A 27917-nucleotide genomic window follows, 5' to 3' on the forward strand; every position below is an offset into this window, starting at 1 on the left:
GGTGGCAGTATAACATGCTGTTTCCTCCCACCATGGCCACGATTGGATCAGCTGGCCCCACGACAGTAAACTGGTCTGTTCAATAAAGGGGTAAAATCAGACAGGGTCCCCAGCCACCACATATCTAAGGCAGGAAAGGACGTGCATATTCCAGGGCACAGACAGATTCTGTCTCTATTTCTAATATATTCTTTCAAATATATTCTTTCTAAGGCCATAGGGGCTTCCTGGGCTGAGGATTCTGAGGGCCAGCTGCTGTGGCTGGTCAGCAGCAATAGATACCTAGGAGGAGTGTCTACTGAGGCTGCTAATGCTTCCTGAATACAACATTGAGAAGCAGACACTGACCACCACCTACTGACCCTGTGCTTACAGAGGTTTTCTTCCATTCCCCAATCTAGCACAGAGCCTGGAGTGGAGTATAAACTTGAGCTGTCCAATATGGTAGCCACTAGCTGGTTCCAATGGCAATGTGCTATAGATGGAAAATACACACACACTATTTTGAAAATTAAAAAAATATATTAAATATCTCTGTTAATATTTTACACTAATTGAAATTTACTAACAATATTTTGGTTATTTTAGGTTGAACAAAATACATTATTAAAATTTATTTCATCTGTCTCTTTTTTACTTTTTTAATTACAGCTACAAAAAATTTAAAATTGTGCATACAGCTTGCCTTTGTGGCTCTCATTGTATTTCCATGGGACCACACTGGTACGAATTCAATGAGCATGTGCAGAAGGAAAGGATGAGTGAACACAACTGCAGTACTTCTTCAGACTGAAGTATTTTGCAGACTGAAGTGTTGTTTTTCCTGTCTGAGAAGCAGATAGGAGCTGGTGGCATGGACCCTACCTGAGGCCAGTGTAAACAAGCTGAGGACGTGGAAGAAGAGAAGGGAACCTGGTAGGGAGAAATGCAGGGAAGCAACTGGCTCCATATGCACCAAAGATGAGTCACCCAGGAGGGACAGGAACCAGAGACCTAGGGGCACAGAGGTGGAGAAATCATCCAAGGAGACTTGATACACAGTTCCCATCTAGGTCAAACTTTCCTGTGACCTGTGTTGGGATTATCAGCGCCCCGACTTCTGTCTTGGGCAGCCCCCTACCTCTACCGGTATCTCCCAATAGATTGATTCATTAAACATTCCATGGAATAAGCCAACCATACAAGGATGAGGGAGGCAGTTTTCTGTCCTCCTGCGCTCACTTCTCTGGTCAGAGTTGAGTTTCTTCAGTTGTCACTTCACATGCTTCCATACCCTCTCTTCCTCCTGTGTTTTCCTCTTCCCTGCAAATCACAAATTACACTGTGCAATGAGAGGTAAAGCCAGTCCTGGAGAGCTTCCCCACTAGGAAGCTTCCCCTCTCATGAGGACCCCACCTTTCCCACCACCAGGTTCTTTTCCTCAGCTTAAGGCCACACCCACACCTCAGAGCTGTAGAGCTTCCCCTCTCTTTTGTAGCTTCTAGAACTAACTTCTTGTGTTTCTTTTCTTCTCTGATGCTCAGATGATGATTTTCCACTTAACCCTCTTCTCTCTAACTCACTCATGGGCACAGTCACAAGCAGAGAATAAAAGGACTCAGAAGCAGAGAAAAAAATTTTCTTCCTCTCCCATTAATTTCAGTGTGGGGCTGTGGGACCTGCGACTCAGTCCATTCTATGACCACAAAGTCCCAAGATCTCCAGTGCATGGTTTACAGCTCAAGATTGGCCAACAGTGGATCCATCAGCCAATAGTATCCCTGAGCCTACTCTCCACCAGTTACCAGGTAAAATACACAGAAACCCTTTAGGAATTAAAATCCCAGAGCTGAGAATAGTCTTTTGAGATGATCTGGTTTAATATTTCCTTTTTCTGTTTTCAGAAGGCAGATGCTTTTTATTTTTATTTTTTTTGCAAAACCTTGAGATTCCCTGTGGATTGTGGCATTGCTGCTAACCAGGGGGAGGGGCCTATATGTGTAGAAGTGTTTATGTTTCAGTGGTTGTGTTGGGGAGTAGGGAGGTGGTGAGGTAAACATAAACGACCTGCTTTCCAAAGCCAGAGGGATCTTGTTCAAGTTGTTCTGCTGGTGGGGCAGTAGAGAGATAAGGGGGAACACAAGGAAGGACTGAAGGGGTAGAGAAGGAAGGAAGACAGCAGCTGCAGCAGTAGACTGTAGACCTTGTCATTCAGTCAAAAACCATTGAGGGAGAGATGCTGAGGATACTGAGAGGAAAACCCTTTTCTCTCAGGGAGGTGGCATTCTAGTGGGGCAGGAAGATGGTGGCAAAGAAAGACTTTCTAGTTGGGCTTCATTCCGTGCTAATAGAGCTATTGAGTCCAACACCCCCTACACCCACACAATGCTCCCCTCCCTTGCTCCACACACCTCAATCAGGCCTTTGTATACATTTCTTCTAGAATAATCTTCCTGAGACACATTACTTTACATTACCATCAAGAACCTAAATGCTTCCCCTGGAGGCCTCCAATTCCTTTCTGATTCATTTCAAAACTGTGCAATTAATGCATTAGCATTGTGTGTTAATCCACAGTATCCTTACAAGACTAGGATGCTCTTGGAAGGGACAGAAGAGAGAGCTGTAAGAGTCTAACAGCCTGGCCTTCATACAGGCTCTCTCTGAAGAAAATAAGGCCCAGGGGTTCTGGGGAAGGTTGTGTCAGAAACATCTGGTGAAGCCAGGCCTCAACCCCTGTGGTAGCTGACCTGAGCCAGAGGGAAACACATGTGTTCTGAGAATGAGGAGGACCCATTGTCCATAAGGTAGCTCAGCAGGAAACCAGGTCCAACCAGTGTGTGCCACTTCAGATCATGACAACCTGACCTAATCGTTCTCTGTCATGAGAGGGATGAACCTAGAGGGTGTTTTCCTTCCTTTGAAGCACCTCCAGCTGTGGATTCCTTCCAGGTGGTGCCAAGACACCTTGGCTCACGAAAGACATTCTCACTCTGTCCTGGTCAAATTCAAATTACTGTTACTCATGGAATCAATGAGCATAGTAAAAGGGTTGTGTTAAGTTGTGAATTTTCAGGGCTGCAGCAATAGTAAACAGTACATTTACTTTGTTATAAAAGTACAAATTTCACAGAACACGCAGCACCAAGAAAACGGGGCCCCCATAGGCATTGGAAACAATGATGGGAAAGTTGCCTAAACTCGCTCCATCGTGAACATTTCTCTCTGCATATCTGCTTCGGTTTAATATCTCTGAACATCACAGTTCTTTTGCTTCTCTAGACCATGGTATGAATGTAAAATGCCTTCCTCCAGCTCCCATGCATACCTGCTACTAGCCAGATATCACTGGCTACATATCATTGAGCCATTCATTCAAAATATGCAAAGTATTCCCTCTGGTCTAGTCTGGGTCAGATGTCCATCCCACACCCAGTCCATGTCAGCATCAGTGGGGCCACTTATATGGACATGTATTGGAAGACAGGAAGCCACCACTGCCAAATGGATGGGGTTGGAAGGAGGGCAGACAGGTCTTCACAGGCGTTCACTGTACTGTCAGAAGCAGAGCCTTATAAACAAATGCTGATGATACCCAATCTCCTAGTCCCATGGTCTACCTCAAGAAGAGAGTTTCCTGTAAGATAGCAATTCCCCAGGTGCTTGCCTTTCTTCTTCTCCACCTGAGAGCTTTCTCCAACACCGCTGATGCTTGCTCCTTTGCATATACACAGCCTAATCTGGAAGTGCAGGGTAGTTAACTTTTCCCCAGGTGCAACGTTCAACCAAAGGAGGATATGAGTTGTGGAAGAATGGCCCAGGCTTGCCATCACTGCTAGGAAGATTTTGGGGTATAGCCCACAATTTCACGTGGTTTCTCAGAGTGTCCTGGGTGGCACTAAGCCCAGTTACCCACTTAATAACCAGTTAATTAAAGTACCTTTAAGCCATTTTCCACTTAGTTAGCTTTTCCCTTTTTATTTATTTCTGAACTTGGGTTTTCTGGAATCTCTTCCCAAATAGACTTCCTGAATCCAAGTCCTTGAATCACAGTCAGCTTTTGGGGAGCCCAAACTAAGAGATGGGATTAGGTAGAAATTTCTCCACACATTGTATCCAATGGTGGGAATTATATTTTCTGGACAGGTGCACTCTGACATCGATACTTGGCTCCATCAAGTGAATAAAGGGGTACAGATAAAATTTCCAAAAATTCACAAGAATCTCTAATCATGGAGGCCCCTAGTCTATACAGGGGCCTACCAGTATGAAGAATTCTTCCTCCTACGAAGTGATGCTGTGATTATGATAAGTGTAGTAAGCTAAAGAGTCCACACCATCATCTCTGCAAGCTGGGAATATGATTCTTTACATGGCAAAAGGAACCTTACAGATGGAATTAAGGTTTTGGACCTTAAAGTAAGGGGAGTATTCTGGATTCTTAGGAAAAGCATCCTGGATTATCTGGGTGGACTTGATCTAATCACATGAGGTTTTTGTTTCTGTGTGTGTGTGTGTGTGTGTGTGTGTGAGGAAGATTGGCCCTGAGCTAACATCTGTTGTTAATCTTCCTCTTTTTGCTTGAGGGAGAGTGTTGCTGAGCTGCCACCTGTGCCAATCTTCCTTTATTTTATGTGGGACACCTCCACAGCATAGCATGAGGAGTGGTGCTAGGTCCACGCCTGAGATGTGAACCTGTGAAACCCAGGCTGCTGAAGTGGAGTGCAGGAACTTAACCACTATGCCACCAGGCTGGTGCCTAATCACATGAGTTTTTAAGAGTGTAAGCAGGCAACGGTGTCAAAGAGATTCAGTGGAAGAACAGGAGAGAGTCAAAAATTGAGAGGGACTCGAGCTGCTATTGCTCCTTTGAGGATGGAGGAAGAGGGCTGCAAGTCAAGGAAGGTGGCAGTCTCTAGAAGCTGAGAATAGCTCTGAGCTGACAGGCAGCAAGGAATGGCAACCTTATAGTCTTACAGGAATAGGAATAGACTTCCTAGTCTGGGTCAGATGTCCATCCCACACCCAGTCCATGTCAGCATCAGTGGGGCCACTTATTAGACAGGAATAGGGACCCTGAGTTCTTAGAAGCTTAGGGACCTTTGTTCTAAGAAGCTAATTCTTACAGCTGTAAGAAACTCACTTCTGCCAACAATCTGAAGGAGCAAGTACACAGATTCTTCCAAGAATCCCAGGGCCTCCAGAAAGGAACACAGCCTGCAGGAACCTTGATTTTAGCCCATGTTGGACTTCTGACCTACAAAAATGTGAGATAATTAATTTATGTTGTTTTATGTCCTAAAATTTATGGTAATTTATTATAGAAGAAAAGAAAGCTAGTACAATGAGGATTTTGTGAAATTGCTTCCATGGACTAAACTGTGAAACTGTGGTAAATAAACTGTGGTGGCTTAAAATCTAGAAAACACTCAGTTGAAGAGTGATTATTAACAAATTTACTTAAGAAATGTAACTTGACTACCACATGCTGGGTAGAGGGGATATAGAGGTGAACAATAACAATGATGATAATGTAGAGTAGCCTTTCCTCAGTATCCATCAGTTGAAAGGAATATCCCTCAACAGCAATGAACAATCGGTGGTAGAAATATCCCTTTCTTGGAGATGGATTCTACAGTGTGATAAAAATACCACTAAAGTTCATCTAGCTTCCTTCCTCCCAAATTCCTATTACACAGACAATCTTTAGGTGTTAAGTTAGGCTTCCTAGAGACCTCCAAAGTAGGAGGATTGGTTCTGGTTCCATGATAACACCTCATTTTGGCAGAGCAGGTACACATGTGCCCATTGTTAGTGAAGAGTTTGGCCTCTAGTCCCTTCACATCATGTATGATGCTGTCCCTGTGAATTCACTCTCTGGACAACATCACGCTGCAGTCAATCCAATGAAGTGCTGAACCTATGGCTCTGACAATTGACCTTGAGGGAAACAAGTGGGGTGTGACTTCCATAGTCACCTATAGAGATACTTACAGAGGATGTTCTGGAAAAGGTAACTCAAGGCTGCATATGTGACAATGGGGCTGGAAAAGAAGAACAGGTTAGCTGGAATGGATGGGACAGGGGCCCAACAGCACAAGTTTCTGTATGAATTATATAAGTACTTGGCCCCCTTCTTCAGTTGCCACATTCTCGAAAGGAGACTACCTCATGGGGTAGTTGTGAGGAGTAAATGAGTGAAACTCACTTAAAGCATTTAGCACAGCATTCAGAACATTTTAATTTATCTATAAATGTCAGTCATTATTGTTTAAATCCCAACTGTCATTCACTTGCTGAGTCACCTGTGGAAAGTTAATTCACTTTTTTACATATCCCCTGTTTCCTTATCTATAGAAAGGAGACAATAATGTGGTACCACACTCAACTGTCATGTGAAATAATGGAATTAGTATTAGTGAAGTGCTCCACACAGTGTTTGCATTTAGTCAGTATTTTATTGTTGTGATGTGTTGCTGTTAAGGAGAGGGCTCTCAGCTCTAGGCTGAGCAGGGGGAAGCAGGGATGTTACCTCAGCCTCAGGGTCCCTATTCCTGTCAGCTGAGCCTGGGGTCAGTGGGGTCTCCAGGGAATAGTCAGACACTAGGGCAGTAACAAGGGAACTCTGCTTTCACGACCACACTGGAAATATGGTCAAGGCAGTGGGATCCCATGACATCAGTCTGAAAACTGGGTACACAGGCTCAGAGAAGGAGGTGTGCAGGAACGTGTAGATATGAGATCCATCCACGGCATTGTATAAAGAGACCTCACCAGTCTCATAGTCCAGGAAAACCCCCACTCTTTGAGGAGGGTTGTCAATTATCAAGTGTGTCCTGGGGTCAGTGAGAGCCTGATAGTCTTTCCTATTAGATAGGCTAATAGTCCAGAATCCATTCTCTGGTGACATATTAACCCTAAATTCTCTCTCCACGTTCTTCCTACATATCCCAACACACCATTCTTCCCTGTGCCCCACCTCCACCTCCCAGAAATGTCTCCCTGACCTGAAGCTGTTGAAGCCAAGCACACAGTGATTCCCCTCAAATCTCCAAAAACTGTATGGCAGAAAGTGTGGTATACTTGTCCACTGCAGGCACCTCTGGTCCTCAGAAACAAAGAGGTTGGGGTGTGCTGTGTTCCAATCCAGAATCACATCTGCTGCAAAAAGTTTGGGGTAGGCCATGGGGTCAGCCATTTTTTCCTAGACCTCAGAGCCTCAGCCTTTAAGACATAGGTCTGGCTGAGAAGGTCCAAGTCCAGAGCCTGGTGTCCCCAGCCTGCCCTGAATGTGACCCTCTCAGCCATACCGAAAGAAAGGCCCAGGGGTCTTGTGTTCAGTGGAGAAGAGTTATCAGGGTCATGGTCTATATAACCCAACATCTCAAGCTGGCTCCTTCCTTCCATCTTTTTCCTATTTCCCTCCCCAAAATGACTCTGTGCACGTGTGGTTTATAGTCACATAGATTTAAATTTCAATCTTTGCTCTGAAACTCCTGAGCTGAATGACTTTTCATTTTCTGAAGTCTCTTTTTCCATAGACCCAAGCTATATAATGTCTTTGAGCCTCAATTACCTTATCTGAAAAATGGGGATAAAAACACTAATCTTTAGGGTAGAAAAAGACAACACATTTTATATGTAGCCCAGGGCTGGACATGGAGTAAGTGCCTGACGTTAATGTAGCTCCATGCCTTTTCTGTGCTAGAGGATATGTTGGGGGCTTTCTATGCTCCCAGATGCACTCTCCTACCTTTTTCTACCTTCTTCTGGGACCCAGGAATCTATTGTCTATGGACAACATCACTGGCTCCCTTGTGTCTGGTTGCCTGCTGAGTTTGCCAATGAGATTTATTGGCATTTGCCAATGCCAAAAGTATTTATTTCCCTTACTTTCTCCTGTCAATGTCAGATGGTTATTCTCTCCCAAAGGCATGACTCTTCTCAGGCAGCCCTCTCCTTGAGCCTCAGTTTCCTCTGGGCTCCAGTAATTTCTCACTTTCTCTATTCCTTTAAGCTTATTGTTGGTGACCTCTCCCCACTATTGAGAGCCCTGGGGCACTTCACATTCCCTACCCTGCCTCTTGTCTTTGTAAGGAGTTCCTTTTCTAAACCTCCTTCAACCACCCAGTTTGAACATGTCAGCTCTTGTGTGGGTTTTGACCAGTATATGTACATTACCTCATTTAGTCTTTGCCTCAAACCTCACATAATAGGGATTATGGAAATAATTTTAAAATGAGGAGACTAGAGTTCAGAAACATTAAGTAACTTGAGAACACACAGCAGCAGGAGGTGGTGTAAGAATCTTGGGAAAAACACAGATCTTTGTGCACCGCCTTTCTCCTTGGTCATTCCACATCCTCACTCTCCCTGCAGTATTAGTTCACTCTGCCTCTCCTTCCCTCAGTCTACCCTTTATTCCTCTTCCTTCCCATGAAGATCTACGGAGCTGAGGAGAGCAATCCTCCCTGCTTCTCTGGGCTGTCAGCAGGAAGGCTCTGGAGATGGACATGCTTTTGAGACCAGAACCTAAAGTCATCCACCCAAAACTCTCCCACTCATGGGGACTTTTCTTCCCAGAATCTCAAGAGTTGAAGAAGAAAAAGGGAATATGATCCCTCAGGTTGTTGTCCTAGGGAGCATACAGTGATTCACTCACCAGCTTGGTAGAGGGCCATCTGCCATTCTGAAAGGCAGGAGACACAGATAAGCGAAGGGCATTACTTCTGTTCTTGCTCCCGCTCATTCTCCTCACTAAGCCTTTTCTTGTGCCCTTTCCACAGTCTCCCAATGTCCAGCTTCTTTCATCTGCAGCTATGCCAGATCAGACATTTAACATCTCAGAAATGGTGAACTTCCTTCCTTCCATCATTCTGGGGCTGCAGGCCACATGTCCAGGCTGTTCTAGGGTGTGGGCATGTGTGCCAGCAGGGTGAAGGATGTCGGAAAATGCCCAGATGTCGTACTTTGAAGACCCTCTCTGAGGCTCCAGGAAAGCAGGGGTGGTGTCCCCCACAGAAAATGAGCATCTGGGCTAGATCTGATTATTCCTACTGGGAATGCCAATGGGTTGCATGGCAGAGATACAGTTTAAATGCTTAGTACACATGTGCCAGGAAACTCAGAGGACATTAGGGTCACTCACCAGCATAGACCTGAGAATTCCCTCCACCTGAAATGGAAGAAAGTTAGAGATGTCACCTGAAATGTGTCATTTCTGAGTCATGTCCTTTCTCTTCCTTTGCACCCATCCAATCTTTCTTTTGGACAACTAGTCCCACACTTCCTACCATCTCCCTCTGCCTGTTCCATTCTCTCCTCTCCTCTCCTCTTTAATATCAAGTCTGAGAACATCAATTCCATGCTGATGATACCACAGGCACCATGTAAGTGCTTTCCTAGAGACCCGGCAGATATATTCTATGTGTATCTATGCTCCCATTCCTTGGCATAGGTGTGTATACCTGTATGTGTGAGTGTACTAGAATCCCTATGTCTCAAGCTGTATTATCTCTTGCCTACTTCTGAAAAGAATTGGGCAACTTAATGAGGAAATTTCAGCTGAGACTTTTTAAAAAGGAGTTCTAATAAATCTATGACTACTGAGCCACTGTGACCACTTGTGTTTTTGAGACACTGTTCTCTGCTTCTTCTCTGATTTTCTCATTGTTTTATTTATTTATTTTTCTTCTTCTTCTTCTCCCCAAGCCCCCTTAGTACACAGCTGTATGTTCCAGTTGTGGGTGCCCCTGGTTGAGCTATATGGGGTGCTGCTTCAGCATGGCTTGATGAGTGGTGCCCTGTCCACACCCAGGATCCGAAGTGGCAAAACTCTGGGCCACCAAAGTGGAGCGCAAGAACTTAACCACTGGGCCACGGGGCGAGCCTCATGATTTTCTCATTGTTTTAAATCTTACATTCTTTCTTTTCTTCTAGGCAGCCTACAGATTATGTAGAGCAACTAGTGAGGTTCCCAGCATAGGAAAGTCACTTGATCTAGCGAGTTCCACCCCCCTCCTCCTCCTTTCCTTTCAAGTACATCCCTGGATATTCCTTTGTGCTTTGCTGGCTGGAGAGTCTATGGGCCCCTCATGGAGAGATATTGAAGGATCTTTTCCACATTAAAAATCATGACTTTCCTTGCTTCCCCCACCATCAGCTATCCTTATTTCTCTCACTTGGTAAAGGGATCAAGGATATTTCTCAGTCCTGGGCAGAGTTAGGAGTGAGGAAATAGACTGGGAAGTATACCAGCAGAGATTCTTAGATGCAAATTCAGAGAACATGTCAGAGCTACTCATGAGCCATGTACTGGATCTTTCTCCACTCTACAATGAAGAAAGGTAAAGAGTCATTAACACACTTAAACCAGTGATAGGGAGACATATATGGATCCCTAGGGGAGTCATAACTTACTGAGTTCATGCCGGAGGTCCTCTGGAAAATAAGCCAAAAAAAACCCAATTATTGATACGGAGATGGAACGGGAAGTACCTCTGGAAAATAAACCTTACAAATGACCCAGTGCAGGGGTGGATGTGCAGGATGGGGAGGGGTTGAGGTCTTTGGGGGCACCTTCCCCTGCGCCAGTGCCTTAGGTTCCCTCCCTGGGCTGATATCTATTTCCTTTTCTTCCACTTGCTCTCTCTCTTTCTCCTTCTGCTGTCGCCACAGGAAGTAACCCATCCCAGTAAGAATCAGCAGCAAGATGGACAGTGTCCCCACCAAGGCTGTGATCCAGGGCCAGGTCCTCCAGAAGGGGTCTGCAATGGAATGGAGCTTTAGCCTCTCACTCTCAGGGCAGGAATTACAGATCTTATTTCATGACATTAAATAATCCTTCTCATTCTAAAGTATCATTGAACTTTGGGTAAGACTTCGGCACACTCTTAGGTAACATAATATCATTACTTGTCTTGAACTGTCTGCTTCTCACATCTAAATATGAGTTGCTCGAGCATCAGAATCATGTTTTTTCTGGTTTAACTTTTTAGAAGGTTACATTTATGGGCTGGCCCATGGCCTAATGGTTAAGTTCGGCAAGCTTTGCACCAGTGGCCTAAGTCTGGTTCCCAGGCACAGACCTACACCACTCATCAGCAGCCATGGTGTGGTAGCGAACCACATACAAAACAGAGGAAGATTGGCACAGCTAGCAACTCAGGGTGAATAGTCCTCAAGCAAAAAGAGGAAGATTGGCAACAGATGTTAGCTCAGAGCAACTCTTCATCAGCAAAAAAAAAAAAAAAAGTTTACATTTACCTGGTTCAAATATCAGAAAGACATAAAAAGTCATCCAAATCTCCCATCCACTGAATCCTCCCTCCCACCTTAATTATCTTCTCATTAGTCAGCTTAATATGGTGGTTAGGAATATAAACTTTTGAGCTGGAGGGCCTGCATTCAAATTCAGTCTCCTCCATTTGACTAGCAATGAGATATTGGACTAATTACTTAACTGCTCTGTATTGGTGTCCTAATTTATAACGTAGGGTAATAACAGTATCTCACTCATAAGGTTAAAGGATTCAATTAATGCTTATAAAGAGTCTGACACATAGTGAGTGCTAAGAAAGTGTTTTAAATTTTAAAAATACAAAGATATTCTTATGTTTTTCTTGTTTTCACCAAACATAGCATTCTATAAAAACTGCTCTGCTTCTGGCTTTTTCTGTTCATCTTGGAGATTCTGCCATATTAGTACAAAGAGAATGTCTGTGTTTTCTTTCCCAGCTGTGCAATATTCCGTTGCATAGAAGTTCCCCATCAATGGACATTTCCATAGTTTCTAGCTTTTTTGCTGTTATAATTAATGCTATAAGAAATTACATTTTACCGGAGTCATTCCATAGAAACGCAAGTGTATCTGTCAGATAAATTCCCAGAACAGAGATTTTGGATCAATAAATAAGTAGTTTGGAGAAATACTGCTATATGGCCCTCAACAGAAGTTACGCCAATTTACACTAAAAATATACCAAAGTATACCAACAGAAGTCTAAAAGTGACTGTCTCCCCACAATCCTGCCATCAGAACGGGTGGTGTACCACTTCAGTTTTGTTTTGTGTTGTTTTAGTGCCAATTGTACAAGCAGAAAACATTTAATACAAATTCATCTCTTGGGTGAGATTGGATCGTCTCATGTCTTATTTCGTTTTCTGTGAACTTATAATTCATGTCATTTCCTCATTTTTCTATTGGGTTGTTTTACATTTTAAGGAGATTAACTCTTTCTCTAAGATATGTCACACATTTTTTTCCTATTTTTTCATTTGTCTTTGGTTAAGAGTCTAATCTTTACCATCTTCCCCCAATTCCTGATGCCTGTCACAGTTTCTGGCACACAAGAAATACTCAGTAAGTATTTATGACATAAACAACTTTATGGGGAAAGAAAAACATCCTTGGAGTAGGAAGAAGGCTCCAGATCCCTGCTCTGTGCCTTATATTCACTACAGAGACCCAAGTCAGCAACAGAGAATTACACATCCTCCTTCTTTCAATAGCCACAGCACAACAAAATATATCTGAGGCTAAAGCAGGGTACTGACCTGCAATGGAAATCCTGGCTGTCTTTTCCTTGCTGAGGAGGGAGTTTCTGATGATACAAGATTCCCCTTCCCCAGAGCTACCTTTCACTATGACAGATGCTGCGTCTGCATACAGACCAGCTCTCTCTGCATCCAAAGGTGCTGCCACAGCTGGCATATCCTCTCCCTTGGCATCTCTCCATTGTATTTGGGGCTGGGGATACCAGCCAGTAGACATGCACTCCAGATGGATCTCTCCAGCCTCATAACCCTTCATTTCAATGTGAAAATCAGAACACAGTGCTGTGGAACAAAAATGTACCTGAATGCTATTGGAGCCTCCTGTAGTGATGAAACTCTCAGAAGGAATCAGATGGCACACTCACATTATATAATTCAATGGCTGTTTCACTAAGGAGCTGTTTTCAAAAGCCTGGTTGTGGTGAGGGGAAACTACATGGAACAGAACAATACCCCAGGGAGAGGAACAGTGGAGTTGTTACCACCCACCCCTAAACCCAAAGAGAGGCTGAGTGGAAGCCCTTTTGAAGACCTAAGAGAGTCATATAGAAAGGGCTTTCTTAAGAGGAGCTGTGATTTTCTGGAAAGGAATGCAGCCAGCTTGAGGTCATCCTATATGGAGAAAGCCAGGAGGAAAAGTTCCTAGACCTCCTCTGCTGTATCTTCCATCTTCTGCTGCAGTTCCCCATTGACTAAACTCAACCAGAAGCCACAGGGCAAGAGAGTGCCATGAGAAAGAGGAATGCAACCCTTGACTTCTGGTCATCAGCCTGGTCTCACCTTCTCCTGTTGAACATAAGCAATTTCATGGAACACCAACATCAGACAAGGGCACTTTGCCACTAAGATGGGTCAAGACAAAAATGAGACCACTCAACAATCGTGTTTGAATGGAGAGAAAAACACAAATACTGTCCAAACCACAATCATACAAAACATTTCCCTATCCTGGCTATGAGTGACTGTTTTTCCTTTCACTATTACAGGTTTAACTTCATTCTAGTCTTCCTCCTAGGTAAGACATATTAAGACATCCAACTATAGAATCACACCCAACACCTTCCTGACAGAACCCAGTCCAGAGCAAAGTCCCACTTCCATAAACCCTCCCCCAACTCCCCTAACACAAGTCCAAATTCTATAGCAAGTCTTCTCTAACACTCTCTTACTGAGACACCCCATGATTGCCACATGGCATGTGTTCTTCCTCCCTGCAATAAGTAATACACACAAATTGGTCAACTCCAGGTGTGTTCCTGGAGGCCTTTGGCTGGGGAACATTGGCAGCATGGATGCTGTCCTACAGGTCAGCCATCCAGGGTCCACAGCAGTGTACAATTGGAGGGGCCACAGAAGTGATCTGAACACAACTGAACCAAACAATTGTGTGCTATCACTGAGGAGATATGTTCTTATCCTTCCTATCTTCGACCTGCTATTTCCCAGCTTAGACCCTGGCAGCCAGCTTGAGAGAGTTCTTTACTTGATGCTATAGAGTACAGGAGGGATTCCTCCTGGAGGAAAACCTGTGTCTTTCCCAAGAGACACAACGAGGGAATGCAGTGGAGGCAGTTCCTAGTGACCAGCCAGGATGCTCTGAGGTGGATTTGGAACATGAACTCTGCTTCTGCCCCCAGGTCTCAAGGAGTAACCAGTTCAGAACAAAACTAGGAGCCTCACCTGCAACCTTCAGCTCCATTATGGCATTTTCAGAGAAGTTTTCATCTTGGAAATAACACTGGTATCTCCCTCTGTCAGAGGCTCTGACGTCATAAATTCGGAGAGTGGCCTTCCCTTCAGTGATGTCGTCTCTTAAAATCGAAGTTCTGCCTCAATACTCTGCCATCTGTTCTTCTTCTCTTTCCTCCCCATTGGCATACATGTATACTACCTCCCTAAGGCTGGATCTCACCCACATCAGATCCATGATCTCCACGCTCATCTTCGGGGAAAGATGACAGGGCAGATCAGCATATTCACCCATGAGGGCCAGGATGGGCCCAGAGGATCCAACCACAGCAAACTGAGCTGGTTGGTAAAAGGAGAAGCTCCATCAGAGGGAGTTGGGGCATGAGGGTAAGGGAGGGATCTCATGCAGGGAGGGTGAGGTACAAAAATCCTAGAGAGGAACATGATCCTAATAGAAGTACAATTTGTCTGAATGGCATGTGTACCTTCAGTTTGGGATGGGACTTCCAGGACTTCCAGGTATAAGAAGTTATCACAGGTTCTAACTGGACAATAACAAGTAATTGTATGATTCAGTAACACAAATGCAGAATGTTCCCTACCTGAACAAGGGGTAAGCAGCTGGACCAAGATGACGCAGACAAGGAGGTCAAGCAGAAGGATGTGTAGGGAATTTGCCATTTTCATCTTTGCTGCAGAGAGATGATGGAGTCAGGCAGAAATTATGACTTGAAAGAAGATAGCGAATTCCGCATCAAACCTCCACCTCCCCAGGGGCGATTCAGGGTGAAACACACATTCATTAGTGTGGTGACTCAAGATCCTCTTCTGCGACAATGTCTGCTTGGGAGTGTCTTAACTTTGAGTTCAACATGGAAAATCACCAACAAAAATATGTAATGTTAAATGCACATTTAACATCTAAATATTATGTATTTAGGGTTAAATGTATGTATATTAACCCTAACCCATCAGGAAATCCTCAGCTCTACTGTCCAGAATCCTTCCACTTTCCCACACTTTCCCTGCTATTTCCAGGTCCAAGCCTCCACCCTCACACTCTGATTAATGAAGCATCCTCCTCTCTGGGTCCCCTGATTCCACTTGTGTCCACTATAGTCTATGGTCAGCACAACAGGCAGAACGTTCCTTGTGTAACGTCATGCCACTCTTCTGCTTAGCAGCTTCCAGTGGCTCCCAATTCCCTCACAGTAGATGCTAAAGTCCTTACAATGGCCAAGAAGGCCCTCCAGGACCTGAAACTCTGAATTCATCTCCGTTATCCTACTCATCTTATCCAGCCACAGTGCCCTTCTTGCTTGTTCTTGAATAGGCCAGGACAGAGGACACCAGCACTGACTGTTCCCTCTACCTGGAACCCTCTTCCCCCAGACATCCACAAGGCTCACTCCCTCACCTCCTTCGAGTCTTTGCTCTCAAGTCAGTTCCTCCATGAGACCCTCTCTGACCACAGGTTTATGGCAAACTGCTCCCATCCCCCTGAGCCTGCTCTCTTTTTCTCATCCATTTTCGGCACCTAACATATCCTGGGTTTACTGTCTGTCTCCACCTGCTGGAATGGAGCTCCACAAAGCAAGGACATTGGTCTATTTTGTTTCCTAATGTGTGATGAGACCATAGAACAGTGTGTAGTTCACCTGGAACCTTTAGTAAATATTTGTTGAATGAGTGAATGGATGAGGGTTAACGTATTAACCCATCAATACTCCTTAGAATTTTATATCTGTTTAGGTGATCAGATTAAGTGGTTGTCATCCCACAGGAAGGGAGGTGGAGAGTTGTGAAGACAAACTCTGCCTCCATAATGACATGCTCTTTTGGTCTGGCTTAGAGACTATATCCTGGCCTCCTCTGTTCCCACGGAGACTTGCCTATATTATTATATTTATTCCTGTTTTTCAGTGAAGTGGTTTCAAGGAGCAAGAATGTCCTGAATATACATATAAGAGTATTACAACTCAGTGTGCTTCAGTGCACTCTTTTTGCGATTGTTCTTTGGGGGAGAAACAATCCTGGGAGGGAAATTATTCGTTTCCTGTCTTCCCTTTTCCCAGGTGTTCACCAGTGCTCCTTGGCTGATGGCCTCTGGGCTCACCAGCAATGGAAAAGTTCCTGGTCTTAATTTCTCCACTACTAGAGAAGTGCCTTCAGAGGCAGAAATGTAAAAGCTGGCATTTGCAAAGAAGGGGCAATTATGCCAATCTAGAAGCACACAGCAGTCCAACAAAGCTCATACCAGTATGAAGTGCTCAGGTTCTCCAAGGTCAGAACCAGGACCCCTGCAAACCCCCACTCCAAGCTGAGTGCTGTCAACTGTATTTTGGCTCAGAGAAGCACCTCCGTCATCTTTTAGGTATAGTATGTGGCATCAATGTGAATATTGAGATAAGGGAATGGTAGCCCTCACCAGTTGGCAAGGCTTGATTCTAGCTGAGTTGTAGCTTGGCTTTCATCCTAACCACCCCAAAGTTGGCTGCATCCCTCGATAGTGGAGATCTATGCCTAGGTGGATTACTCAGAGATAGGACTGAGATCTCTGGACCTAACCTCCTCCTTTCTCCTTTGTTCCTCTCCCATCATGTATCCTCTCTTTCCATGAAGATGTCAGGTAGAATGGGGTCCTGATGAATGAGTTGAGGGAGTGTCCATCTGGGGAGCAACACTGTGGACTCCTCTAGGGCCTAACACATGGCCACCACCAAGTTCAAATCATGCCTCCATCAGACTCTGGTTAAAATCCAGGCAGATTCCCTGGTGGAGGCTCTGGAGTCAGTCAGATGCTGAACCCACCACTTCTGAATCACAAGGCTAGTGAATGGGAGAGCTAGGAGTAAAACCAGGTCTCATCCATCTTTTCATTCATTCATTCAACAAATATTTATTGAGCCCACACTGTTTGCCAGGCCCACTATGTAATAGGTGTAGGAACAAAAGGGGGGTGGAAACTAGGCAATGGCTCCATGATTCACAAGCTATGCAATCTCAGCCATGTGACAAAACCTAATTTGAGCTCCAGTCACTCATGAAAGAATGTGAAATACGAACTTCAGAATGTGCAGAATTGGCCCAGTAATTTTACTTCCAGATATCAGGTCCAGCAAAGTACTTGCGTGCATCCAGAGAGAAGCATGTGTAAAGATGACACTGCAGCATTGTTTTCAAAATTAAAAAGTGATCAAAACCCTAAGTGGCCACCCATAGGAGACTGGTTAATTAAATAATGGTTCATCCCTATGAAGGAATTCAATGTGACAGTTAAGACTAATTTGTAGTCAGCAACCTAGATAATTAAGACCTGTTAAGTGAAAAAATGCAAGTTGCAGAACAATACGAATGGTTCTATTAAAAAACAAAGCTATAAATTGTTATTTACATGTTTATGAAATTGCCTTAAAAGGGGTCTAAAAGGACACATGCTACACTGAGAATCAGGGATTGAGTGAAAGATGCTTTTGTCCTTTGTACCCTATACTTTGAAAATTTTTTAATGTGTTATAGTTGAAATGTTTTCATGTAAAACTTAACAATTAATAACTGTTACAAGTAATTTATAGTGACTGAAACATATTAGTTTTTCAGAAAATACCCACTCATCTAAAACAAACCAGCATGAGACCCCCAGTCATAGTTCTGCAAGTCCAGGAACTGCAGGGGGACAAGACAGCAGAAGTCTGAGCAGCTGGCACTTCTTCAGACCCTTGCCTGAAACCTGGACACAACCTCAGACAGAATACTGCCTTTTAGTACATCCTCTCCTCTTCAAAATATTCTCTATGCTGCTCGAGAGAGGACAGTATTATCATCATTATTAAAGGTAAAATTTGTCTACTGTCTTCAGAGTAGAGAATATGTTTTCACTTATTTTGGGGTATTTATTGTTTTTGCTCCTGACTAGAGACAATTTTAAAATGGAGAAAAATATAATGGAAAAAAATTTGGATAATCTGCGATAGTAATCTTATAATTTGCTTCACGGAAATGTAAATATTTCTGGAAGTATTTTGGCCATATATATACCAAATGCCTTGGAAACATTTCATCCTTTGACCCAAAAATTCCACATTTAAGAATTGCGCTTAAAGAAAAATAATGAGATGTTAACACAAAGATTTATGTTTAAGGCTGTTCATCATAGTAAAATCCGCAACAGTAAAATGTACATACAATTTAAATATCCAAATCAGATCCAATTTTGTTACAATGATAAATAAAATTATTTATTAAAAACGTGCCACCTAGTGACTGTATGGAAATCCCTTTATGTTTGGAAAATGTGTTGTTTACCCATCCTCTGATTGTTGTATATGTGTATGCATGTAGTATGTAGAGGTTGGTTCAGATTTTTCTATAATGCAAAGAATTCTGTAATGACCATCATTACATATAAACATTTAAGGCACATCTCTTTTTAGTATCTCTTAGAATACATTCCCAGAGATGGCCAGGAGATATTATAAGAGTCCTTTGCTCCTTTCTCACCAAAGTAAGTTCTTAAGGACATGCAATTGTTAAGTTTCTTCATTCAGGTTGTCTCCCTCCCACCAAATTTCCCAATGAAGGTCCTTACTTTTGGCACTGCATCCCGCCCCCATCCGCTATCCCCACACCACACTCACAAGCACCAAACCCCTTTCTCTAGGTGAGGACTTCCCTGTACCCACTCTCAACTGTTTAGCTGCTGTCCTTCCAGGGCCTGTGGCCCTGGCTTTTACCAGTTTCCCTCACTTACCCCTTGACAGTCCCATCTGAAGATCACAGCCCACAGAATGAAGGGAATCAATAGTTCTCCGTTAATGTTAACAGTCTGCTCTGGAAGAAAGGGAAAAGAAAGAAAGGCTGCTCACTGTGAGAAACAGTAACAGAGTCCCTCTCTAGAGGAATTAGTTTTTTCATTGGCTCCGAGGGATGTTTCTTAACAGTTGCTGGACAGATACCAGCGGGAAACGTTAGAATGAAAATGAAACTGTACTGGACTGTACAAAACGAAGAAAAAATTCAGCCCTAATTCCCACACAGTTTGTGTCTCTCTGTGTTTACCTGTTTCAATCATTCATGTGTATATATATATGTGTGTGTGTGTGTGTGTGTGTGTATAATCAGCATTTCATTATGTATAATAATTTTCTGTCTTTTATATCATAGTAGATTTATCAGCAGAATTAAGAAGAAAAATTCTAAGATTTTAATGTATGAAGAGAAGGAGACAGCCATTAATTAAAATGTTTCTGTGGCTGTTTGCTAACATCTGTGTTCATGTAGGTGGGCACATGGAGGGAGACATCTTCTACAACAGAGCCAAATGGAAGTATGAACAGAAAGAAGACTAAATCCACTCTATCTTTTTAGCACCTCTGAAACTCAAGTCTCTGATCTATGACCAAATTGTATAACTTTCATGTTTCCAGAGACAGTGCTGCCAGTGACTGTCTCTGGAAAATGGAGGGCGCGTCCTCCATTTTTCAGAACAGTTTTATTTGGAGTGTTGCTGAGCAGCTTCCTTCACTTTCTATGCCTTATTTGTGTTACATTTGTATTTTTATGTGTATTTGTTTCCACTCTGCCCACAGGATTCTGTATTCTCTGGGGTTAGACTCTGAATAGGCTGTGAAGGCTTTTTCTGTAAAGTGTCTTTGGACAAACTGGCCCTACCTGTGGCCTAGGGTTTCCCAAGACACTTTATTTGAGTCTCACATCATTGGTTAATGCTCCTTGGGCTTTCATGTGACCTTGGCTGATGGAATTTGATTATATTCCAACTCTTTGAATTTAGGCTCTGTGCATGGCTGGTTGCTTGTGCAATATCTACTCCCTACTTCTTCTTAGTAATCAAACCCAGTTTGGGGAGGACCTGCCATTTGCCCAACCCCCTTGTAGATAGGAGAGAATGAGGGACTAAGTTTGAATCAATGATTTATAGGTGGAAGTTGTTATGTTTTTCAAGAGAAGTCTATACTCATCCTACTTCCACTTTCTTTTTGCCTAGAACATGGTCCTTGGAGCTGGAGTGCAGCAATCATCTCAGGACCATAAGGCACCCTTGAGAACGGAAGCCACATGCTGAGATGGTAGAGAATAAAGATCAAAGAAATCTGGTGCACCAATGCATCTCTGAGGTGCCAGACCAGCTCTGGACTGCTGCTCTCTGAATTCATTTTACACGAAAGGAGATCAAAATCTTGTTTTGTTGATGCCAGTGGTACTTCCAGTCTCTGCTGTTAGCAGCAAAATACAATTCTTCCCTCCTCATCACCCACTATCAGCAGTTTATCATGAAACTTTTCAAACATAGAGCAAAATTAAAAGATTTTTTCAATGAACACCAAATTTGCCTACTATCTATATTCCATAGTGAACATTTTACCATAGTTGCTTTATTATAATCTTTCCTTCTGTTTATGCCCCCATCCATCCTTATGTATTTAAAATCTTATTTATTTATTTGGTGTCATTTAAATTAAGTTGCAAATATCAATGCCCTTTCCCCTGGATATTTTGGCACATCTATCAGATACGACAACCCCATCGTGAAATGCGTTGAGGCACCAATGCTGTGTCTGAAACACAAAGGTAGGATTACCCTTCAGTTATATGTTCTAAAAGGATCAGGGGTGTATATTTATCTGGGTATCTCTAGCTCCTAAATGCCACACCATCCCCACCAATATTAACAATCTGTCCCCAGGTACCTGGTCACTCCTGGTAAGAGTCAGGCTCCCTCCAGGAGGCTGTGTAAGCAGGAAGCTCCAGGACTGCCTCTCAGGAACAACTTGATACAGGGACAAGTTCTGCCTCAGGGCCCTTCTGTCCATTCCCTGGTATATCCTGAGAGAAGTGCTCTCTTCTCTGCTGATATCACAAGAAGGGAATAGATATTTTGGAGGACCTGTAGGATGCAGGGGCCCACAAATTACTTGAACGGGGGCAGGCGTAAATCACTCGTGAAGGAAGCTGAGGAAATGCATGTGGTTGAGTTCAGAGACAAAATAAAATAGGAGAGTGGGCATCACATTACAGATGTGTTAGAAAGTAAAAATTATCTCAGAATGTAACCATCTTCACTGTCAGTCATCAGGCTGGTGTAAACGATATATTTGATAAAGCCAACTACATGGTTAACAGAAAGAATATTTCTCCCAAGATCACGATGTTGCTGCCAAAGGGCAAAACAAACCCTTCTGTGAGTGTTTCCTGCTTTCTTACTCACTGAGAAACTTTCTTTTAAAAATTCACAATCACCTTTCATTCTTTTGGATATGACTCGCCAGTTTTCCCAACACCATTTATTGAAGAGAACTTCCATTCTCCATTGTACATTCTTGACTCCTTTCTGAAGATTAGCTGTACATTATCTTTTTCTTTTTTTTTTTAGGAAGATTAGCCCTGAGATAACTGCTGCCAATCCTCCTCATTTTGCTGAGGAAGGCTGGCCCTGAGCTAATATCCATGCCCATCTTCCTTTACTTTATATGTGGGACGCCTGCCATAGCATGGCGTGCCAAGCAGTGCCATGTCTGCACCCGGGATCCGAACCGCCTAACCATGGGCCGCTGAAGTGGAATGTGCACACTTAACTGCTGCGCCACTGGGCCGGCCCCAGCTGTACATTATCTTAAACCAGACACAAAAATTAACTCAATATGGATTAAAGACTTGAATGTAAGATGTGAACTCATAGAACTCCTAGAAGAAAACATACATTGTTTTCTCTTTGACATTGGTCTTAGAGTACCTTTTCAAACATCATGTCTGCTCAGGCAAGGGAAACAAAAGAAAAAATAAACAAGTGGGGCTATGTCAGGCTAAAATGCTTTTGCAGGGCAAACAAAACCATCAAGAAAATGAAAAGACTACCCACCAACTGGGATAAAATATTTGCAAATCATATATCTGACAAGGAGTTAATTTCCAAAATATATAAAGAACTCATACAACTCAACAACAAAAAAAATGAACAATGTGATCAAAATGGGCAGAGAATATGGAAAGATATTTTTCCAAAGAAGATATACAGATGGCCAAGAGGCATATGAAAAGATATCCAATGTCACTAATTATTAGGGAAATTCAAATCAAAACTACAATGAAGTAGCACCTCACACCCACCAGGATGGCTATTATTAACAAGACAAGAAATAACAAGGATGGAGAGCATGTGGAGAAAAGGGAAACTTCATGGACCATTGGTGGGAATGCCAACTTGCAAACTGGTGCAACCACTGGGGAAAAAAGTATGGAGATTTCTCAAAAATCAAACATAGAAATACCATATTATCCAATGAATAGGAAATCAATAATTTTAAAAGATTTATGTACCCTTACATTCATTGCAGCATTATTCACAATAGCTGACACGTGGAAGCAACCCAGGTGCCCATCTATGGATGAATAGATAAATATGGTGTGGTATATATAAACAGTGGAATACTACTCAGCAATAAAAAATAAAATCATGCCCTTTGTGAAAACATGGATGGACCTTGCTTTCATGGATGGTATCATGCTAAGTGAAAGAAGTCATAGAGAGAAAGACAAACACTCTATGATACAATACATGTGGAAGATAAACAAAGAAACACATAGAGATCAGATTAGTCGTTAGAGAGAGAAAAAGGATTGGGGGAGGCTGAAAGGGGTAAAGGGGCACATATGTATGGTGACATAACATCTAAACTATTGGTCGTAAACATGATGCAGTCTACATAGAAACTGACATAAGATAATGTACACCTGAAATTTACAGTGTTATAAGCCAATATGACCTCAATAAAATAATTTAAAAATAAAAATAAATAAAAATTCGAAGTCTATCCAAAGTCTGTTAAATACAAATTAACTATCCCATTCTTGTCTGGAGGATCCAAGTTACTTTGACACAGAAAAGCAACTTTGATTTCCATCCTAGATGCTGGACTTCAGACAAGGGGTTTCAGGGCACAACGTATTCTTAACTTTATAGTTTCCAAGAATATAAGACCCCAGGTCTACTCCTCATGCAGACCATTACATAAACCCTTTGGAGAGAAATATTTGTGAAATGGGGGAGGAAAAAGTTCACTAATTCAGCAAATTTTTATTGACAACCCGCCATGTAGTAGGTATCAGCACTGAACTTCAAACTGGTGCGGAGAGGTGGTGTAATGGAGGAGTTAAACCATAGACTCTGAAGCCAGGCTGCCTGGGTGAGCTTTACTAGCTTGTGACCTCGGCCCAGTTACTTATCCTCTCTGTGCAATAGTTTTTCTATCTGTAAAATAAGGATGATAATAGCATCTGCCTTTTTGGATTGCTGTTGTGAGGATGAAATGAGATAATTCAGGCAATTTTCTTACAACAGTGCTTTATACAGATTAAGCCATAAAAATGTACGTTAAGTAAAAACTAGATTTGGTCCTCCTTCTCAGAGTTGATAGGTTGGCATTTTCCCTTAAGGAGGCTGAGATGCCTGGGATTGATGATGAAGGAATGCACAACTGAAGGGTGGGCTTCTACTGTTAACTTTGGGAGATGAGCTTGATAGATGCCAAAAGGAATTCAGAGACTTCTTACCTGTAAAAAATAGATGGGTGTACATATACTTAATAACAATTCCAGTCCCTTTTGTACAGCAATTGCACTTTCAAGAGTTGATCTTAATGCCAACTGCCATAGGGAAATTTATTCTCTGGAAGCGATGAGGGCTACGAAAAATGATTTACATACAAAGATGTTTATAGCAGCATTATTTGTAACAAAAAATAAAGAAAATCATCTTCATTAGGAAAACTATAAGATTAGTGTTGAAGGTTTAGTGTTGTAGAAGGAGCGTGTCATGGGACAATATATATAGCAAGGTCCAATTTTCATTAGGAAAATTGTATATGTGTGTGTGTATTTGTATAAGCACAGAAAAGAGTTAAAGAATATGCACTTAACTGTTGATAACATACTGTATTTTAAACATAGGAAGTTATTTAGGGAAAGGAGCAGTAAACAAATTCACAAACCGGAGAAGAAATCTTGAAAAATCTAGAGTGAAAAGTGTCACTGAAATTGCTTGACAAGGAATGGCTGGATTATCAGAGGTGGAATGATGTAGCATTAGATGTAAGACTGTTGACTGTAGCATCAAGTCCCAGACCAGCAGGTGACCTGGAGAAGTGACTTTTCTCTGTGCACTTTATTTAGTATCTCCCAGGGTTGCATGTGGCTCAAAATGAAATAGAGTTACTGAATGAAAAGACTGAAACAGCAAAGCCCCTTCCAGATCCAGCTTCCTGCTGTGGTTCCGTTGCTCAGGCATTCAAAACAACCACTGCTTGTGGGTACTGGCCTTTCTTCTCTTTATGACATTTCCAAGAGATCAAGGTCAGAGATCACTCTCCATGCCCCTAGTCTTTAGTCTTTCCACCAGTATTACTTGTCTCTTGAGGTTCCTTTTCCAGTTTCCAGCTGGAGTGGCAACACCAGACAGACTCTCTTAACAAGACTCTGTGGGGTGTCATTGTCCTTTCTGGACCTCTGCACCATGTAGCCCTGGAACACTACAAACTCTCTCCAGCCTTTTTCCAGTCTCATGGAGAAATGACAAAGAAATGTCTGCAGCTCTGAGAGAAAAGGTCAGAGGGACTCCACCTCCACTGAAGTCTCAGGTGGAGCTGTTGGGTAGTTGTCCCTAGAAGTGGCTCCTCAACTCCAGTGCCCAGTTCTCCCTGGAGGTTCAACTGAGAGAAAGTCTGGGGACTGATGGCCTCAGTGGAAGATTGTCAGAGGGGTTGGGTGATAGAACCAGAGGCAGAAGAAAGGGTGATGGGGCACAGTGAAGGAGGCCTAGGGTAAAGTGTAGATGTTGGACCCATCAGGCACACTATAGAAGGAGAATCTCCAGGCTCATAGTCCAAGAAGATCCCCACCTAGCTGGGGGGCTCACTCAGCAGGAAGAAGGTCTGAGGAGATGTGAGGGCCCGATACCTAGTAGCATACATTTCCACAGCCCAGAATCCATTTTGAGTTGACTCTGTGCATCCACACGTCCTTTCCGTGTTTTCCTCACAAACCACAAGCTCCCAATAAGTTCTGTCACCCACTTTAAGCTCCCAGTAATGTCTCCTTGAAGAGAAAGACTTGTGGCCCAGCAAGATTCTTCCTTGCATTTTTCTGCCTCACACTTCAGCAATCTTTAACCAGAAAGAGTTCAAAGTAGGTAGTGTCTGGATCCAGAGTCACATTAGCTTCAGAAAGAGAGAGACAAGAGAGCCAATCAATTTTGGTATCCCAGTGCCCTTGGGGACTGGAAAAGAGGAGAAAAGAAGCTGACCCTAACCTGTGAAGTCCCTTTCTTTCTCAAAACAGCTAGAGTGATAAGTATCTCCTCAAATGTCCTCAAGAATGTTTTTCAAAGAACCAGTGGGAGAGCTCAGAAAATTTCACAAGGAGGAGATAATGCAGATTCCTGAAACCTGGAGGTCCCAGGTCCCTGGGAGCAGGGGTGTCTAATCAGGAATCCCCCCTTCCCATCCCATCCTCTCCTCTCCCACAGCAGCTTGTACAAATCCCTCTCACATCACTGCACTGATATTATTTGTCTCATATTTCTCTCTTCTACTAGATTAGGACCTGAGAAAGTGGAGACTATGTGTGTTCATCACTGCATTCTCACTGTCTAGCACTGTCAGCATCTGACTCCCAAATGATGCTTAATAATGTTTGCAGAGTGAAGGAATGGGGAAGATCGTGTGGAAAGCCTTCAGCCATCCCTCTCTGCCAGCCTGAAGCCCCAGGGGATCTGGTGGAGGGGTACTTGGCCAAAGTTTTTCTGTCAACTGTGTAGGATCTGTGATCTAACCAATGCTCATCTTTAATAGACTTTCCCAGAATATCAAAGCTTAGAAGAGTCACATGGGAGAAACTGTTATGTTTTCACCAAATGCTGGTTCCTTTTCCCCATAGAGACACAGCTAGATGACATTTCCAAGCCTCCCTTGGGTACCCAGGAGAAGAATTTGCCCTTGAGAAACCTTCTGCACAATATTTCCACCCCCTTTTTCCCATCTCTTGGCTGAATACAGAATAGAGTGAGGCCCTAGAACATCCATATGGAGTAGAGCTCTCACCTCCCCAGGTGATCTGTCTTGAACTCTGGACAGATGCAGAAATACACTTTTATCACGTTTACCTAATGAGGTGGTAGGGTTTTTTGTTACAAAAGTTAGTCTACTTTGACCAATACGAGCCATAAGCGAAAGTCTACTCCCTCTGCAGGCTGTTTCTGTGGACAGTTGTCTTATGTGCTGGATACTGAGGACCCAGAGATGGTAATATACAGTCCCTGCCCTGTCAAGGAACTCAATCTTGAGACAAACAAAGATGCAAATAATATCACTTCAAAGAGAAAGTCTGTAAAATCCTGTCATATCTTCCATCTTTTAGAAAATCTACCTTTAGTTCTCTGTTTATCTGTTTCAGAGAATCCTGTATAATTGATCACTTTCCTCATATATATACTTATACACAATACAGTTTATAAAGCTCAAACTATGTCTTGGGTGGTTCATCTGGAGCCGACACTACAGACCTAAGCTGCTCTTTGCTGGATCAGGGCTTCCATGTCTGACAGAGCCGTTAACCCAGCCTAATCTTCACTATATCTCTGCTTCTTTATTTATTTTCCATCAGCCTAGTTTTGTCAAATCCAATTGTCACTTGTCAGTTCCCACTTATTCAAACTCTCAGCCATGTTTGACATAAACATTTCCTCCTTCTTCACATAGTTTCTTTCCTCAGATTCTGGCACACATACCCTCTTGGGATTTTTTTCTTATTCCACTGGTTACTTTTTCTCAATCTCCTTTGCTGGATCCTCCATTTCCCAACCACTGAATGTCTGGGGGCGCTGGAGCTCAGTATCTTGAACTTTTGTTCTGTTCTCTCTGAACACTCTCCCTCCCTAAAGAATCTCATCCAACCCCAGGATTTTAATTACCACATGTGCACACATAACTCCCAAGTCTCCAGCTCCAGCATCTTCCAGACTCATTCGCTCAATTGCCTACATGACATAAATCCAAAAGATGACTCCTAATTTTCTCCCAGAAATTCCCTGTCATTCACCCATTTGCTTTGGCTAAAATCCCAAGCAGAGCCTACTAAAGGGACCTATCATCAAGTCTTTTTCAACTCTTCCTTCAAAACATCTCTTATTCAACAACCACTTTTCGCCGTCTCCATCAGAGCCACCAGGATATCATGCCTGGCTTCCTTGCTTCCCATCTTGCCTCTCTATAGTCTCTATAGTCTATTCTCAACACAGAAGCAGCCAAACTTATCTTAAAAACACATAAATCAGATGCTGTCACTCTCCACCTCTAAAGTCCCTAGTTTTGTCCTATCATACTTAAAATAAATCCAAAGACATCATCATGGGTTGGAACACTTTCCATGACGTGACCCCTGCTTATCTCTTGCACCACACCTCCTATCATCTTTCGGCCCAATCACATTGCCCTTTCCAGGCACATGGATTTTCTTCCACTTCCTCAAACACTCTGGATCTTTCACACTTTTGGATTGTTGTATCTGCTCCCCACTCTCCCTGGAACAGGGAAAGCCTCGGGTGTTAACATTTGTATTCCTTCCTATTATTGTGTCCTGTCTTAAATGTCATCTCCTGAGAAGGACCCTCCTAGATCTGTCTCTTA

The 27917-nt window shown here is 43.0% G+C and overlaps 3 pseudogenes; 1 reads left to right on the forward strand and 2 right to left on the reverse strand.

The window, feature by feature from the left end:
• Window positions 1-19113, reverse strand: part of LOC138919676 (butyrophilin subfamily 3 member A2-like) — a 140252-nt pseudogene extending 121139 nt beyond the window's left edge.
• The window catches only part of LOC138919373 (butyrophilin subfamily 3 member A2-like), a 187384-nt pseudogene that overhangs the window by 138805 nt on the left and 20662 nt on the right, over window positions 1-27917 (forward strand).
• Window positions 543-19108, reverse strand: LOC138919445 (butyrophilin subfamily 3 member A1 pseudogene; annotated as a pseudogene).

The sequence above is a fragment of the Equus caballus genome, chromosome 20 (assembly GCF_041296265.1).
Source record: "Equus caballus isolate H_3958 breed thoroughbred chromosome 20, TB-T2T, whole genome shotgun sequence".
NCBI lineage: Eukaryota > Metazoa > Chordata > Mammalia > Perissodactyla > Equidae > Equus > Equus caballus.